Source organism: Armigeres subalbatus, chromosome 3 (assembly GCF_024139115.2).
Source record: "Armigeres subalbatus isolate Guangzhou_Male chromosome 3, GZ_Asu_2, whole genome shotgun sequence".
NCBI lineage: Eukaryota > Metazoa > Arthropoda > Insecta > Diptera > Culicidae > Armigeres > Armigeres subalbatus.
This window is the reverse complement of record NC_085141.1, coordinates 188197522-188211640: the sequence shown is the minus strand read 5'-3', so window position 1 is coordinate 188211640 and position 14119 is coordinate 188197522. Positions and strand designations below refer to the sequence as shown.

Here is a 14119-nt window from a genome sequence, read left to right as displayed (position 1 = left end):
CATGGTAGTGGCCACGCAGCTTTTCGGCCCCAACCAAACGCCAATATAAAAATAATCAGGTTTTGTTTTCTACATAAAACATGCGTAAAAAAGTCTCGCAAATTTTTCAGGAATTTACGCTAAACCGATTTGCGCGCAATCAGAAGATATGGCCAAAATATTGTTTCCCTTTCTTGTATAAGTATACATAGAGGCTATATGTTTGCTTCAAAACCAAACTTTTAATACGAGGCTTGGGGACCCATAATATTGTATACCGATCAACTCATTCCAACAAATTGGTCTCCGAAAGGTCAAGGGGAGGATAATGCAAAATTAATATCGAAATAAAAAAATGAAAACCTTTTGGATTCGTTAAAATGTTTTAAAAATCCTCAAAATTTTCGGAAATTTTTATTGTGGCCCACCAAATTATTGCTTTTGCGAACGAATATCGTAACTATTTTTACTTTTTTGATTTTTCTAGTAATTAGGACAAAGAATATCCGACGCGTTTTATGATCATTTGGAATTACTACGTTCGGCTGATTCGGCTTCACCGAACCTCGATCAATTTAATAACATTTTAACATAACGGTTGTTTAGATTAAATCACTTACCAAGGTGAATCCTTATCTAAGTAATGGTATTACCTACTCTACTAACAATACTCCTTCCCGTAATATCCGTAGATATGCATAAGATACATTGGTCTCGATAACAAGGGATGTTACACTAACATTCCTTCCCTTACCTGATGACCGTAAGGACGTCATCTGTCATATGTGTGGTCAATTGATAAATCAAGCTGACATTGACTCAGATAACCTTCCTGTAACGTTTGAAATTTCACAAAAAGCCATTCATAATCCAATCAGCTCTACTTTTAATTATCACAGAGCTGATTCGGATTTATACAAAACTTAAATATACCGATAGGAATTTTGATACTGATATTCCTATGGATACCAAAAGTGATATTGACAATGCTCTCGTATCTTTGACAAATTTATTTGTCGAAGTCAGAGGCGTTGCCATGCCCAAATGTGAAATTAAATTTAACTCCATTATTATTAACGACGAGCTTCAGCTATTGATCCGTCTTAAAAATGTGAGGCGAAGACAATATCAAGGAGCTCGCGATCGCGCTTCGAAAGTTATATGGCGAGACTTGAAAAACGAAAATAAAACCCAGCTTAGGAAAGAAAAGCATTTGACAGTGTTTGGCAGGAAGGTTTGATTGTAAAATTTTAATTTTCTTTTGTACATTATTAAACTGATCCAAAATTATTCATCAGATTGCTGCAGGTAGTCTATCAAATTGATTACGAATTTCTTTAAAAATAAAAACTAAACATAGGTCCATTAGTCGATCGAAATAAATCAATGTTCAGAAATTGTCATAAAAAATCTATTGCATTGATGATAACACAAAAAGTTTACTTGAGCTTTCACAACAATTTTAATGCCACTTGATTTTCTTGAGATGGTTTAACTTGTTATTTGATGAAAACTGAAACCCGCCCGGTGTATACAAACGTGATTCATTGAGAGACAGGGGATTGTACCTGGCTCGTAAAATACAAAAACAAAGTTGCAATTGGTGAATACATAAATATTCTCGACTTATTATGTTCAATGGCAAAAATAATGCGAATTATGTTCTTCTTCACTGTGTAGAATACAGCGTGCATCATACAAAGCTTTCGTAAAAATCAACCTAGAGCCAAACATGCCAAAATTAGCTTCGTAATGCTCTGAATTCTAATAATTAAATGTTAAACATCATGTAAATAACTAAAACCAGTATCAGTTGCTGTGCGTGCGTCACAGGTATAACATGGCAGTAAACATGCTTATCTCTGCAGCGTCACTTTTGTAAGTAATCATGTTACGCTGTGTTACAGTATATCAACATACACTACTGTGAGGTCAGTGCACTATTGCATCATATCCATAGACATGCGGTAACGTAACAAGATCTCGCAGGCAAATTTGTTGTACGACGAAGCACTGCTTGATACAAACAATTGTTGAATGTAAGGAATATCACACATTATACAGCAAGTTTGTGTGACACCCTGTTCATAAATTGATGACATATTGTCAAACTCCTCCTCAATTAAGTGGATTGCCAGTTAATTCCTATTGAAAGCCAATTAAACTATCGGACTCGCAAGTGTATGCTCGTTTCAATTTTTACTGAATGAGTCGCGACTCATCACAGCTATGAACGAATCTTGGGATTGAAAGGAAAACCCAAAACCGGCTATCCGTATGGTTCCACATTTCTATTTATCGCTTTATTACTATTCCAAAGAGGCATTATTGCCGCCACCAAAGTCAAGTGTGTGGCAAGGAAGATGGGTGAAGCAGCAAGATAAATGAACAAAAAAAATATGTGCTCAGCATGTCCAGCAAATGTAAAGTGCAATTGTACGCATTGTTACCTTTCAAGCTTTTCTCTGCGGTGGCAACGGCTTTCAGCTGGATAATCCAATTGATGATGATGGGGTTGAAGAGTTTTGCCTGCTTTTATGAATGAACCTTTAGAGCTGGCGATAAACACATGTGCGTATCTCGAGCACCGGCGCTTTTGATGACGATCTTTGTCACACAACTTAAAAGCGAATTTCACACGTCACTAACTAGCTTACTAACTCACAGAGATACGTTTGAATGCTGTTTTTTTAATATGAAAACCGCGAAACGCGAAAGGCAAGTATGGTAATTTTTTATCGGACTTTACTGCCTTCCACTAGTAGAAACGCGTTTTTTGAAGCGCCAGGCGTTTTTCGGTGTCTTCTGACTAACCACACTCACACAGTTTGAAAACGTTGAGCAACTTTTTTTCGATACTTAATTACACAGTGTTGCATGGGTTCTGGAAATTTACAAACAGTTTGTTATACGTTTAGTCGAATACATCATCCAATATTATTTCGAAATATCCTAAGAACAAATGCATAATTTATAATATACACTTTTTCTTGATTTTTTAAAAATATTAACGATAATCTAATTATTATAAGATTATCAATCTACAGATCATCATTACTTGTCATAGGTTAAGATACTACTTTCATTTACTTCTATCACTTAGTCGACTCAAGTACCAGACACTGAAAACGGCTTTATTTGTTAGGTAAAGATATGAATTTATCATAGAATCTAGGTAGTGAATATTTGTAGATCCCAAATAGTTGAGGATCTGGACTTTGATATTGTTCGAAGTAATCAAAAAGTTACAAAACAGAGAAATCAATCATTTAACAAAAAATAAAATATATATTTTGGATGTATTCAACTAAACAGTAAATTATTTTGTTCCACTTTATATGCACTACAGTGTTATCGCCGAATCGCTACTAAAACACATTACCGAAATTGCGATACGTGTATGGTGTTTGAAGTAGCGCCAGAACGCGTTTTTTACGCTTCGATCACTTATCGTTGTACTAAACTCACTTCATGTGTAGATAAAATTGCACACCACAACCAAAAAAAAAGTCACACAAAACCGTCCGTCGAAAAGCAACTCACTGGTCGCGTACCGAAAATTCCGAAACTGCTACTTCGGGCAGAAAACAGCAAAAATTTCACTCGATAAAAGGCAAGAAAAGCGTGCTTGTTCCCAAGTAAAGCCTAACGAACCGGCGTCGGCGAGAGAGAAGCTGAAAGCCAATGAAGAAAACGGCAATCGACCAAGAAATGCGTGCGCGCGAGGCTTAAGTCCAGTGCGAGGCGATCCAACTTCTGAGACAACGTTTCCGTACGACTATCAAAGCATAACTGAGCTCCATCCGTCGGGTTTGGGTGGGTATTCTAAAAATAAAGTGTCGGAAAATATATATGCTCAACGCAACACACGAAGACCGGCCAGCAGCAGCAGCAGCAGCAGCGCCGAATGCAGCACATCTATACAAGCAGCAGCGCGCCGCGCCGGTCTCCGCTAAGCCACAGACGACCACGCGGTGTGAAGCACAGTAAGAAAAAGCATGATCAGCTTCGAGGTTGCGATTATGGATGGTGGGTGGTTTGGCATCGATGTAGTTTCGATGTATGTTGGTCTCTGCATTTGTTTTGACAATTTCTTTCTGGACTGCTGCACCAGCACGTCATTTTGACCATCATGGATCGGAAGTATCATGAATGAAAATAGGGTTCACAATCATCGTCGACCAACATTTTTTTTTTCAATACGTACACTAATTTGTAGATAAAGATCTCTTACATTATACTTACATATATCACTTTCATCCAAACAAAACGAATCGTGTTCAGTCAGTGTTAGTAAAATCATGATCAAATCTCAATCATCGAGCTCTCTTACGCGAGTAAACTCACTTGTGATTCTGTAGGAAAGACACAATGATTTTTCAGTACAAATGGTATTACGGAGAAAAAGAAAAAATGTGATGATTTCGCAGAAATAACGCCCAATGAGCAATCCCCGCAAGGAAGAAGTTTAACAGAGAATTCGTGGATTTCAATTCTTGTTTTGAAAATATGTTTGTACATATGTTTGACAAGTTTGGTTTGTATGTTCTGCAGTTGAGCAGATTTTGTTTCGTAGTTCCTATGAGGTTTGGCGTGTAGTTCGGAAAGCTTTTCGTTTAGCTAATCTAACTAAGTAATTCAATATGTAATAGAGAAATTGGAGCTTATAATTCAGCATGATGGCTGCCGATGTATCGCAAATATCAAATTGATCAACTAATATGGCATGGATCGGAGCTGGCTGCATTGAAATATGTCTAATCGGTATGGAATTTTTTTAATTATAGGGTAACAATAAAAGAATTATTCCATCAAATAACCTCTTTTTCCACTATTCAAAGAAAAAAAGCCCCAAAATACAGTGAAGAAGATACATTAATTTTCCTTCTTTTCCTCCTTATTCTTATTCCTAGGGCGATAGGACCGAATAACGTAAATTATTGAACGATTATATTAAAGTAATAGTGGAAGCGTTTGAATCATTTGTATAATGAATTCTAAAATAGGTCAACTTTGTGTAGTTATTTTCCTGAATGTCACATTGAAAGTAAACATTGTAACCATAGTTGGGCAAACATTTACCAGGGAAATATCCGCTCAATGCGGTTTGAATTTTCCTGTAATCCCAATTTTTCTTGCAACGCGTAATACTGTCCTTGGTCACTTCATTTTCAGCTTTTCTATTATAGTTTTTTAACAATAACATTTTTTTAATGATGTTTGTTGTCCTAGTGGTATACATTTTGGCTTACTGTGGTGGGTTTTAATTTGTTAATTTTAAAGCCACCCTAATTACGCTACATATTAACATATTAGACATGATCCAGCCTAGGGCTGCATATCTCTTTATAATTTCTTTAAGGTACACTGGGGGAAGTGGAAAAGAAAAAATCGATAGTACATGTTTGAATTAGTGTAAAACCAGTTTAAATGATCTAAATGCATTCAATCAAAATGGGCTATCAAAAACAGTCAATTTTGCACCAACTGTGCGGTAATTCATACCATTTCGGACGTTTTAAATTTATGGAAATAGATTTAAATAATAGGAGTTGTTTTTCCACTTACCCTAGTGGGATGGGGTAAGTGGAAAACCCATGTTAGCTTGACCTTCAATTGTGATGAGTAGTTACATATAACTTATACCAAAACGATAATTGGTCTGAGTATCTTTTGTTGAATAATTTTAATAATTTAAATAGGCTAAACGAAATAGGTCCCAGGGAATTTCATAATAGCTAGTGTAGGGCTGGTTTTGCCTCCTCGAACACTAAGTGGTCGTAAAATATATATGTTCGCCCCAGAGATGAACTTTTTTATAGGAAAATGGGCCTTTCAGGGTTATAAACTAATCAGCTTAGTTTAACGAATGAATTGAGATAATGCCTGTGTGTGCGTGTTGTGTATGTGCGCAAAACACGTACCAAATTTATCATCTATTTTTAAGCACTTGTCCTTAACTAATTTGTTCGCAAAAAAAATGCAATCAACGGCGAAACTTGTTATGGATATGAATGAATATGAATTATGGAATGCTATTTTTGTCTTTCTTATACATTTTTTTATATGTGAAACATGTGAAAGGCATCAATACCGATGGGGGGATTAATCAGGCGTTTTCTTATGTCCAATCAACACTGAAATCACAATGACAATAAATAAGGAATATATTAATATTGCGTGATCAGAACATTATCCACTTCCCCCGCAGTGTTTGATACCAGGGGTAAGTGTAAAATCTTTAAATTATTTGCTTTCATGGTACAAATCACTACAAATTAAATGGGATTAGTTTAACTGTATTAGAATGGTCACCTGTGATACGAATTCACTTGAAAAGGAGACAATTGGTGCAAATAAGAATTGATTTTATGAATGCAAAAATCAACTTCTCGCGAAACCTAAAATGACAGTTTAAGTGTTAACCGTGTTAGTGTATGTATTATACAAATATAGTATTAGTTGCAGCATCAAATATATTCTTGCACAATGTTATGATGTGCAAAAAACTGTAAAGTATGTACAATTCCAATATTTCGAGTCGATTTCTACACTTACCCCCTTTTCCCACTTCCCCCAGTGTACCTTATTTCTTTTTGAAGCAGGGAAAAGCCCGTTATAATAAAGATACAGAAAACGCTACTTATTTATATTTTGGTAACCTAGTCGAAGTGAGTCGGCCTCAATGACCCATTCGACTGTCGTTCTATTAGAGGTGATTTTACAATCCTTAGGCGGAACATATTTGGGGTTATTTGAGTGAGGGAAAATCTTCAAGATGGTGAGGTACTCTGTCAGGACATCCAGGCCTCGTTGGAAACCCGTCATACTCGAGTCGCGATGACCTTTGTATGATCATAAATGAAATCAATAAAATGTGCTCCATCTGTTGAGCTTTTACAATATTTCCGTTTGGTAAACAACTAAATTCTGGGAATTCCCTGCTACATGAATTCAATAGTTTTTCCATCTCCAGCAATTCTGCAGAATTTTTCCCCAGCAAGAGTTCTGAGAACCTCGTAGCCGGCACGAAACGATTTGCTCATGAAAGCACGTGGTTTAAGCGCCACTCCATTAAGGAGACAACGGTCCAATTTTAAATGCCCAGATAAGTCACATTTCGTCCACTTAGAGGTCTCCCGGCCTCCTCGTACCGATATGGTAACGGATCGTTCACTTCGGGCCGGTTGGCGATTGCAAGGAATCTTCCGTCCGTCTTCTTCTTCTTCATTGGCATTACATCCCCACACTGGGACATTGCCGCCTCGCAGCTTAGTGTTCATTAAGCACTTCCACAGTTATTAACTGTGAGGTTTCTAAGCCAAGTTACCATTTTTGCATTCGTATATCATGAGGCTAGCACGATGATACTTTTATGCCCAGGGTAGTCGAGACAATTTCCAATCCGAAAATTGCCTAGACCGGCACCGGGAATCGAACCCAGCCACCCTCAGCATGGTCTTGCTTTGTAGCCGCGCATCTTACCGCACGGCTAAGGAGGGCCCCGAGCCAGAGTAAACGCGACGAGCGATGCGACGCGACGCGACACACGTAAAAGAATAATAATCATTATTAACAGGCTGTCAAATTGCACTGTCGCGTCGCGTCGCATCGCACGTCGCGTTTACTCTGGCCTGCCCCTAAAAGTCAATCTGGCAGAACAGCACATAGTGAGCACTAGTGTGGTTCAAAAAATCGATTTTGCTCCACAGTGCTTATCTGATTCTTTATCATGTTCTGAGTGTCCTCTGAAAATTTGAGCTCATTTGGATTAAAACTGATTTAGCACAAGCCGTTTCAAGTTTGCATGCAAATTAGTATGGGGAAATTTATTTTATCATTATACTGTTAATGACGCTTCCCCATTAAGCGCAGGTTAAAAGAAAACCTACATAGTTAGAAGGAATACTCAACAGCTTTCACCCAACGGAAACCGCATGTTAATTAATTGCCCCAATTATTAGTAATCGATTTTAAGACAGAATGCGAATCCTTAGTCATGATCGTTAAACTTCTTTGAGGGCATCACTGAAATGTGCAGTGCAACATAGTAGCCTGAATTTGTGTGTGCTATCTTTCGCGCCACGAGCAGCAATGTTGCCTGTTGAGGAGTTATGCAATTAGCTCCAAAAAACCACGGTATAGATTAAATTCGATTACTAATTATTAGAAAATTTAATCAAGATGCGGTTTTCACTGGGTGAAAGCTGTTGAGTATTCCTTTTAGCTATATAGGTTTTCTTTTAACCTGCGTCTAATGGGGAAGCGCCATTAACAGTACAATGAAAAAATAAATTTCCCCATACTAATTTGCATGCAAACCTGAAACGGCTTGTGCTAAATCAGTTTAAATCCAAATGAGTTCAAATTTTCAGAGGACACTCAGAACATGCTAAAGAATCAGATAAGCACTGTGGAGCAAAATCGATTTTTTGAACCACCCTAGTGAGCACCGGTACAATTCGGCCCATTTAGAACACATCTCTACCTGATGGTTTTGCTTTATTTTCCATAACCGCACACGAATAATACGCACATTTTTTTGCCCACAGCAACTAAGGAACAAATCAAAATAATTTATTAAACTAGCTATATTTAAAGCCACTTTAAATTGTCCCACATGGAACAAACGAAACACTAAACAACAAACGCGTACTTCCAATTCCTTGGAGAATCACGGATGATATGGTCGAATCTGTGGAATCCTCAGATTAAGGAAGGTGGTACTCGGACACAACCAGAAGTATGTCATTTCCGGACCCCTTTGTATACCTACAATCGTGACTTTATCGGCATGATAGATATTTCTACATTTCTTCTACATGAAATGTTAGGAATAGTCTTACTGGAATTTTGGGAAATTACTCTTCCAAGAACTCAGGGCAATTCCTCCGGCGTCTTGGGGAACCCCTCCTCAAGAAATTCAGAGGAACTCCTTCATGAATTTAGAGGAATTTCTCCTCCGCGGATCCTGAGGAATTTCTTCCCCTTGAATTAGGATGAAACCTTCTCTCGCGAATTTTGGGCATTATATTCTCCAATGGGAGCTTTATTTTTATCTTACAGATATTCTGGGAAATGTCTCATCCATTTTTTTCCTTTAGGAAATAATTTTGATCTGCGCCGATTCACGTCACCGCCGCCGCCGACGTTAGGAAGTAGCATTCACGCCGTAGCCGGTTTAAAGTAGAGGTCTAACCACCCGACCCCCTCGCCGGAGTGTATACGCGCCGCTATCGAGATCTCCCATAGACAGGTGGAGTAGGATGTTTTATCGCAATTTGAATCTAAACAGCAAAAAAGATCACCCTTTTCCATTTCTGTACACACTCACCTTAAGCTGTATATCGTGAGAGGTATCTTTTTATTTATTTATTTATTTAATTTGTCAACATTTAAAATCTCAATGCCAATGACAACAGCGTATGATGCTAACATTTTTTGAAATCTACTCTTAATGTCTAGACGTGAAATATTAAAATCATTCACGTTGGAACAACAACAACCTATTAAAACGCGACACATACTTTGCATGGTCTCAAATTGGCCATAGTTACTTCTAGCAGGGCGAATAAATAGGAATGGATTTGAACGAAGTCTACCACAAGGTACATCTGTCACAAACTTATAGATATGAAAAATGATCAAATTCAAATTCGTGAACATACGATATACGACAAATTCCGTTGCAAGTGTCCCAAATTGTAAGGTACCTGTGGCAATTCTGTAGTTTTGCTTGTTTTACACAGTGGCACGAAAAAGCAATACTGCCAATGGTAAATAAACGAGAACGCATAGTTTTGTCATAGCCTTCTTCTGTAACCAAAATACTATTGATGGTAAGACAAGATTAAACTTCTACAAAAAATTAAAAATTCGAAGAAAAAAAAATTTGTTCTGTTTTGAAAAAAAAAATCGAATCAAATGAATTCTTGTTTTCCTTCCAAAGTCACGGAAGTAAATTATATTTCGTTTCGAATCAATATGGACATTTCAAATTTCGTTTCGTTTCATTTCGCCAAGAAAAATATGTTATCGCATACCCTTACCCTCTAGAGACTCGGTCGGTCACCTAGTACCGAGTTCTTTTTGGTAGTACCGGTACTACGGTACTGAGCAGTCCAGTACCGGTGGTAGCGCGAAAATACCGGTATTGGATCATTTTAATTGGTGTTGGTTTTCAACTGAATTTTCCATTTCTGTTCAAAATATAGAATTGGTAACAGAACAAAAGGGGGTCTCCAGTAGCCTTGTGGACAAAGGCGGATAAAATATCACCGAGAAAAGCCAATCTAGCGGATTAATTAATTAATAAACGCGCGGTGATTAGCACAAACAATAAAAGGCGTAGGATTTCCAATCCGGAGATGGCGAGTTCGATTCTCGGTTCGGTCTAGGGTGTTTTCGGGTTGGAAACATTCTCGATTTCCTGGGCATAGTGTTTCCATTGTACTTGCCCCCCCAGACACATACTCATGCAATAGCGGGCATAGAAAAGCTTTCATTTAATAACTGTCTCATAGCATGTCTTCTGAATATCTCGGGGTCTGGTTCGACTCGAAATGCACCTTCGGGAAGCATATTGTGTATTTGACACAAAAATGCCATAAACGGATCAACTTCATGCGAACAATAACCAGAACATGGTAGGGAGCGCATCCCGATGATCTTATAACGTTGTATCGAACAACCATTTTGTCGGTCCTCGAATACAGCAATTTTTGCTTCCACGGCTAAAACAGACATGCTGAAGCTTCAACGGATTCAGTACCGCTGTCTCCGTATCGCGTTAGGTTGTATGAATTCGACTTATACGATGAGCTTGGAAGTACTCGCGGGAGTACTGCCTCTAAATTATCTCTCCGGTTCCTCATCCGCTGTGAGGTTCTTAATCCATTGGTCATTGACAACTTCGGAAAGCAGTTCGAACAAAACCCCCAATCTCGATTCATGAGTATTTACCACTGGTACATAACGCTGGAGGTAAGCCCATCTTCGGTTGACACCAGTCGTGCCAATTTCTTAGACTCTTACAGTTTTTCTGTTACTTTTGATCTGTCCATGATGCAGGAGGTTCATGGAATATCAGACTTCCTTCGTGCGGAGGTCATACCTCCATTATTTGCAAGTAAATACGAGCACGCTAGCGAGGAGAGAAGCTTTTTCACAGACGGGTCAAAAATGGATGACTCCATTGATTTCGGTGTTTTTAACGTTTTTCATAGCGCCTACTTTTTCATCTTCACCGACAGTCTAAGTTCCTTGGAGGCTGTTCGGTCAATGAATCCGGTGAAGCATTCAGCGTATCTTCTTAACGGGATACGGAAAGCTTTGAGTGCTTTATCAAAACGGTCATTCACAATCATCATGGCTTGGGTCCCTTCTCATTGCTCGATCCCGGGAAATGAGAAAGCGGACTATTTGGCTAAGGTGGGCGTATGGAAGGTGAATCACCTTCGATGAAGTTATCACATTAGTTCGTCAGGAAACCTTGAACAGCTGGCAACAGAAATGGACAAATGGGAAGTTGGGTAGATGGCTGTATTCAATTCGCCCGCAGGTGTCGAAGCGTCCATGGTTCAATTAATAACTGAGGAAATGCTAATAGAATACTAAGTTGAAAAGCTACGCAAAGTTCCAGTTGGAATGCTGAGCCATAGAAGAAGAAGAATAAGAAAAAGAAGAACAGAACAAAAGTTTTTTCCTGACTTGGATATGGGTCAAGTTATGCATAATTTTGATAATTTCCTGGTTTTCCGAATTCTTGTCAAACACCTGCATGACAGAAGTTTAAATATAATTGTCTCTTAAGTAAGTTCAGCAATCAAATTGCAAACTATTTAAATTTGTTACAAATTATTTGTTTGTACATATCTGTGCTAATATCTGCAAATGTTATATATGTTTGCTTTTAGAAAGCTTTACAGAAATAGTTTTAGAAAGCAACATCTATTACAGAATGTTATTTTCTTCCCTTTGGGCTTAAGGTCACTCCTAATGGAAACCAATTTTCAAAGTACTCGCGTTTTCAAGGGCACACCATTCGATACGGAAGCAACGCACAACTGTCATTTTTATTTTTTCACGCATGCTGCAACGCACAACTGTCATTTTTATTTTGTCACGCATGCTGCGATGCAGCAAAGCTGAAAAATAAAAATGACAGTTGTGCGTTGCTTCCATATCGAATGGTGTGCCCTTGAAAACGCGAGTAAGGTACACCGGGGCAAGTTGAAATGCGGGGTAAGTTGAAACGGAAGCTGTAATTTAGATCAGCAATGACCGTATGCCCTGATTATTTTTTTCAACCAATTACTCCCCTAAACGCACCTTTCGACTGACATTCCCGGAAGATTGCAGCTACTAAAAGCAATCCCTACCATTGTTTATTTTTCACCTTTTGCAAAATCCGAACCAACTTTTTGGCGTGCCATTGAAACAGGTCTCAAAATGATATTTGGAAGAGTTTTTTCATCAAATTTTCACGGTAGGTAATCATTCAATGTTGAATAAGCATAATGATTTTGAAAAATTTATGGAAGATACGTTTTAATTTTTGTATTTTGCTCGTTTGATATTGCTCCGCATTTTCAACCCATCGGGGCAAATAGAAATGCGTGGTACGGGGCAAGTTGAAACAACGATTCAATACGTCACCCTCGCAGTTAAAATTCCAGAATTCAACATGGTCCGCAAAAACATTTAGAAAACAAAAATTTATAGAAAGGTCCAAAATTCTGAAAATGATTTTAATAAATTTCCGCCCATCTTGTCGTGAATGCAACCCTCCTACAATCTCCACTAAAAATAGAATGAAAATGGGGCATGTTGAGATTCTTATTCTACTTTGCCTTGCTGTGAGCACTGGCTTTTAAAAAATTAAACATAGAACATGTAAACATTTTGCTAACTTTCACTTCTCCAGCCCCCTTTCTCCAATCGAGGGTCTATGGGAGATACGCTGGTTAATTAATGTGGATTTATGAAGATGCCACAGCCGAATTAATCAAGCGTACAATTCAAAGAAAAGAGTGTAGAATATCAAAATCTGGAATGTGGCTTGCGAGTAAATATCAAGATGAAACAACATATCAAGATGAGACAAGGATTTAATTTTCAAATTTCTAGAACAAAGCCTACTATTTTATGAGGGTTTTAGGAGACAATTATATGCTTATATCTGATAGATAATCAAAATCGTCAAAAATTTACATGGGACTCTTATGCGAATCTTGGCAGTATAGTCACCTTTACAACCTCGTGCATCTTGAGTCTCACTGAGTACATATATTTTGTTTTTGATATGGTACAGTTAGCTTATGACTGTATACAACGCAGTGTTTCAACTTACCCCGATATGCGGGGCAAGTTGAAACGATGCAAATAAAAAAATATTTTAGTGTGCAAAATATTTATAGAAAAGTTTGGTAAGGTTGCTTATTTTTTATGTATAATCTTTGGCCCGAACTAGCAAACGTCGCAAACGGATTCAAAATTTATCAAAGGGTTCTTTTTATACAGCACTTCAAAGTTTAACTTTGAAAAAACCGTTTCAACTTGCCCCGGTGTACCTTACTTTGAAAATTGGATTCCGTCAGGAGTGACCTTAAGCATGAATCATTCGAGTGATTTTCTGTATTTCCTTTACCATTCTTAAATACTTTTATTTTGACTAGATGATAAAGTCTTTTGCCTTATAATTAAAATGGTAATTATCTGTTCACTTTTATGAATATCGTCAAAGTTCAGCTTATTTCCAGGTGAAAACTAGCGTAAGTAAAATTCGTCAAAATAAATTTGTAAAAATGTAGGATATCCAATTTAATCAATCAAATTGTGGATAACCGATTGATCAGCGGCGGGGAGTTTAGGCGCATACGTACACACTGTGTAGGTTTTATAGCAGCGCAATGCTCAATAGTCATCCCCTGATGTATTGCTAAATTACGATCCGGATGATCTGACTGGTAGAGGAGGAGTTGGTCTTAGTTGGTCGGGAGTGATGATCCCCTCCCACACTACCGATGTTTGCATCCCCAGGTGTCTGATTACAGACATCTTTTACCATCGTTAAAAAAATATCTGCGTGGTAATTACAATTACAATGTTTGCTTATAATCAAGTTGTCATCACTTTGTAT

The 14119-nt window shown here is 37.8% G+C and overlaps 1 protein-coding gene across 2 annotated transcripts in view; it reads right to left on the bottom strand.

The window, feature by feature from the left end:
• The window catches only part of LOC134227508 (monocarboxylate transporter 3-like), a 98176-nt gene extending 94395 nt beyond the window's left edge, over positions 1 to 3781 (bottom strand). The window contains exons 1-2 of one of the 2 annotated variants that reach the window (XM_062709055.1): positions 3362 to 3781; positions 2430 to 2863 (exon numbers count right to left, since the gene is read on the bottom strand). The gene's annotated coding sequence lies outside the window, so the exon portion shown is untranslated. The remainder of the gene's footprint in view (positions 1 to 2429; positions 2864 to 3361) is intronic. The other variant, XM_062709053.1, reaches the window with a different exon arrangement.
• Positions 3782 to 14119: the final 10338 nt, after the last annotated feature.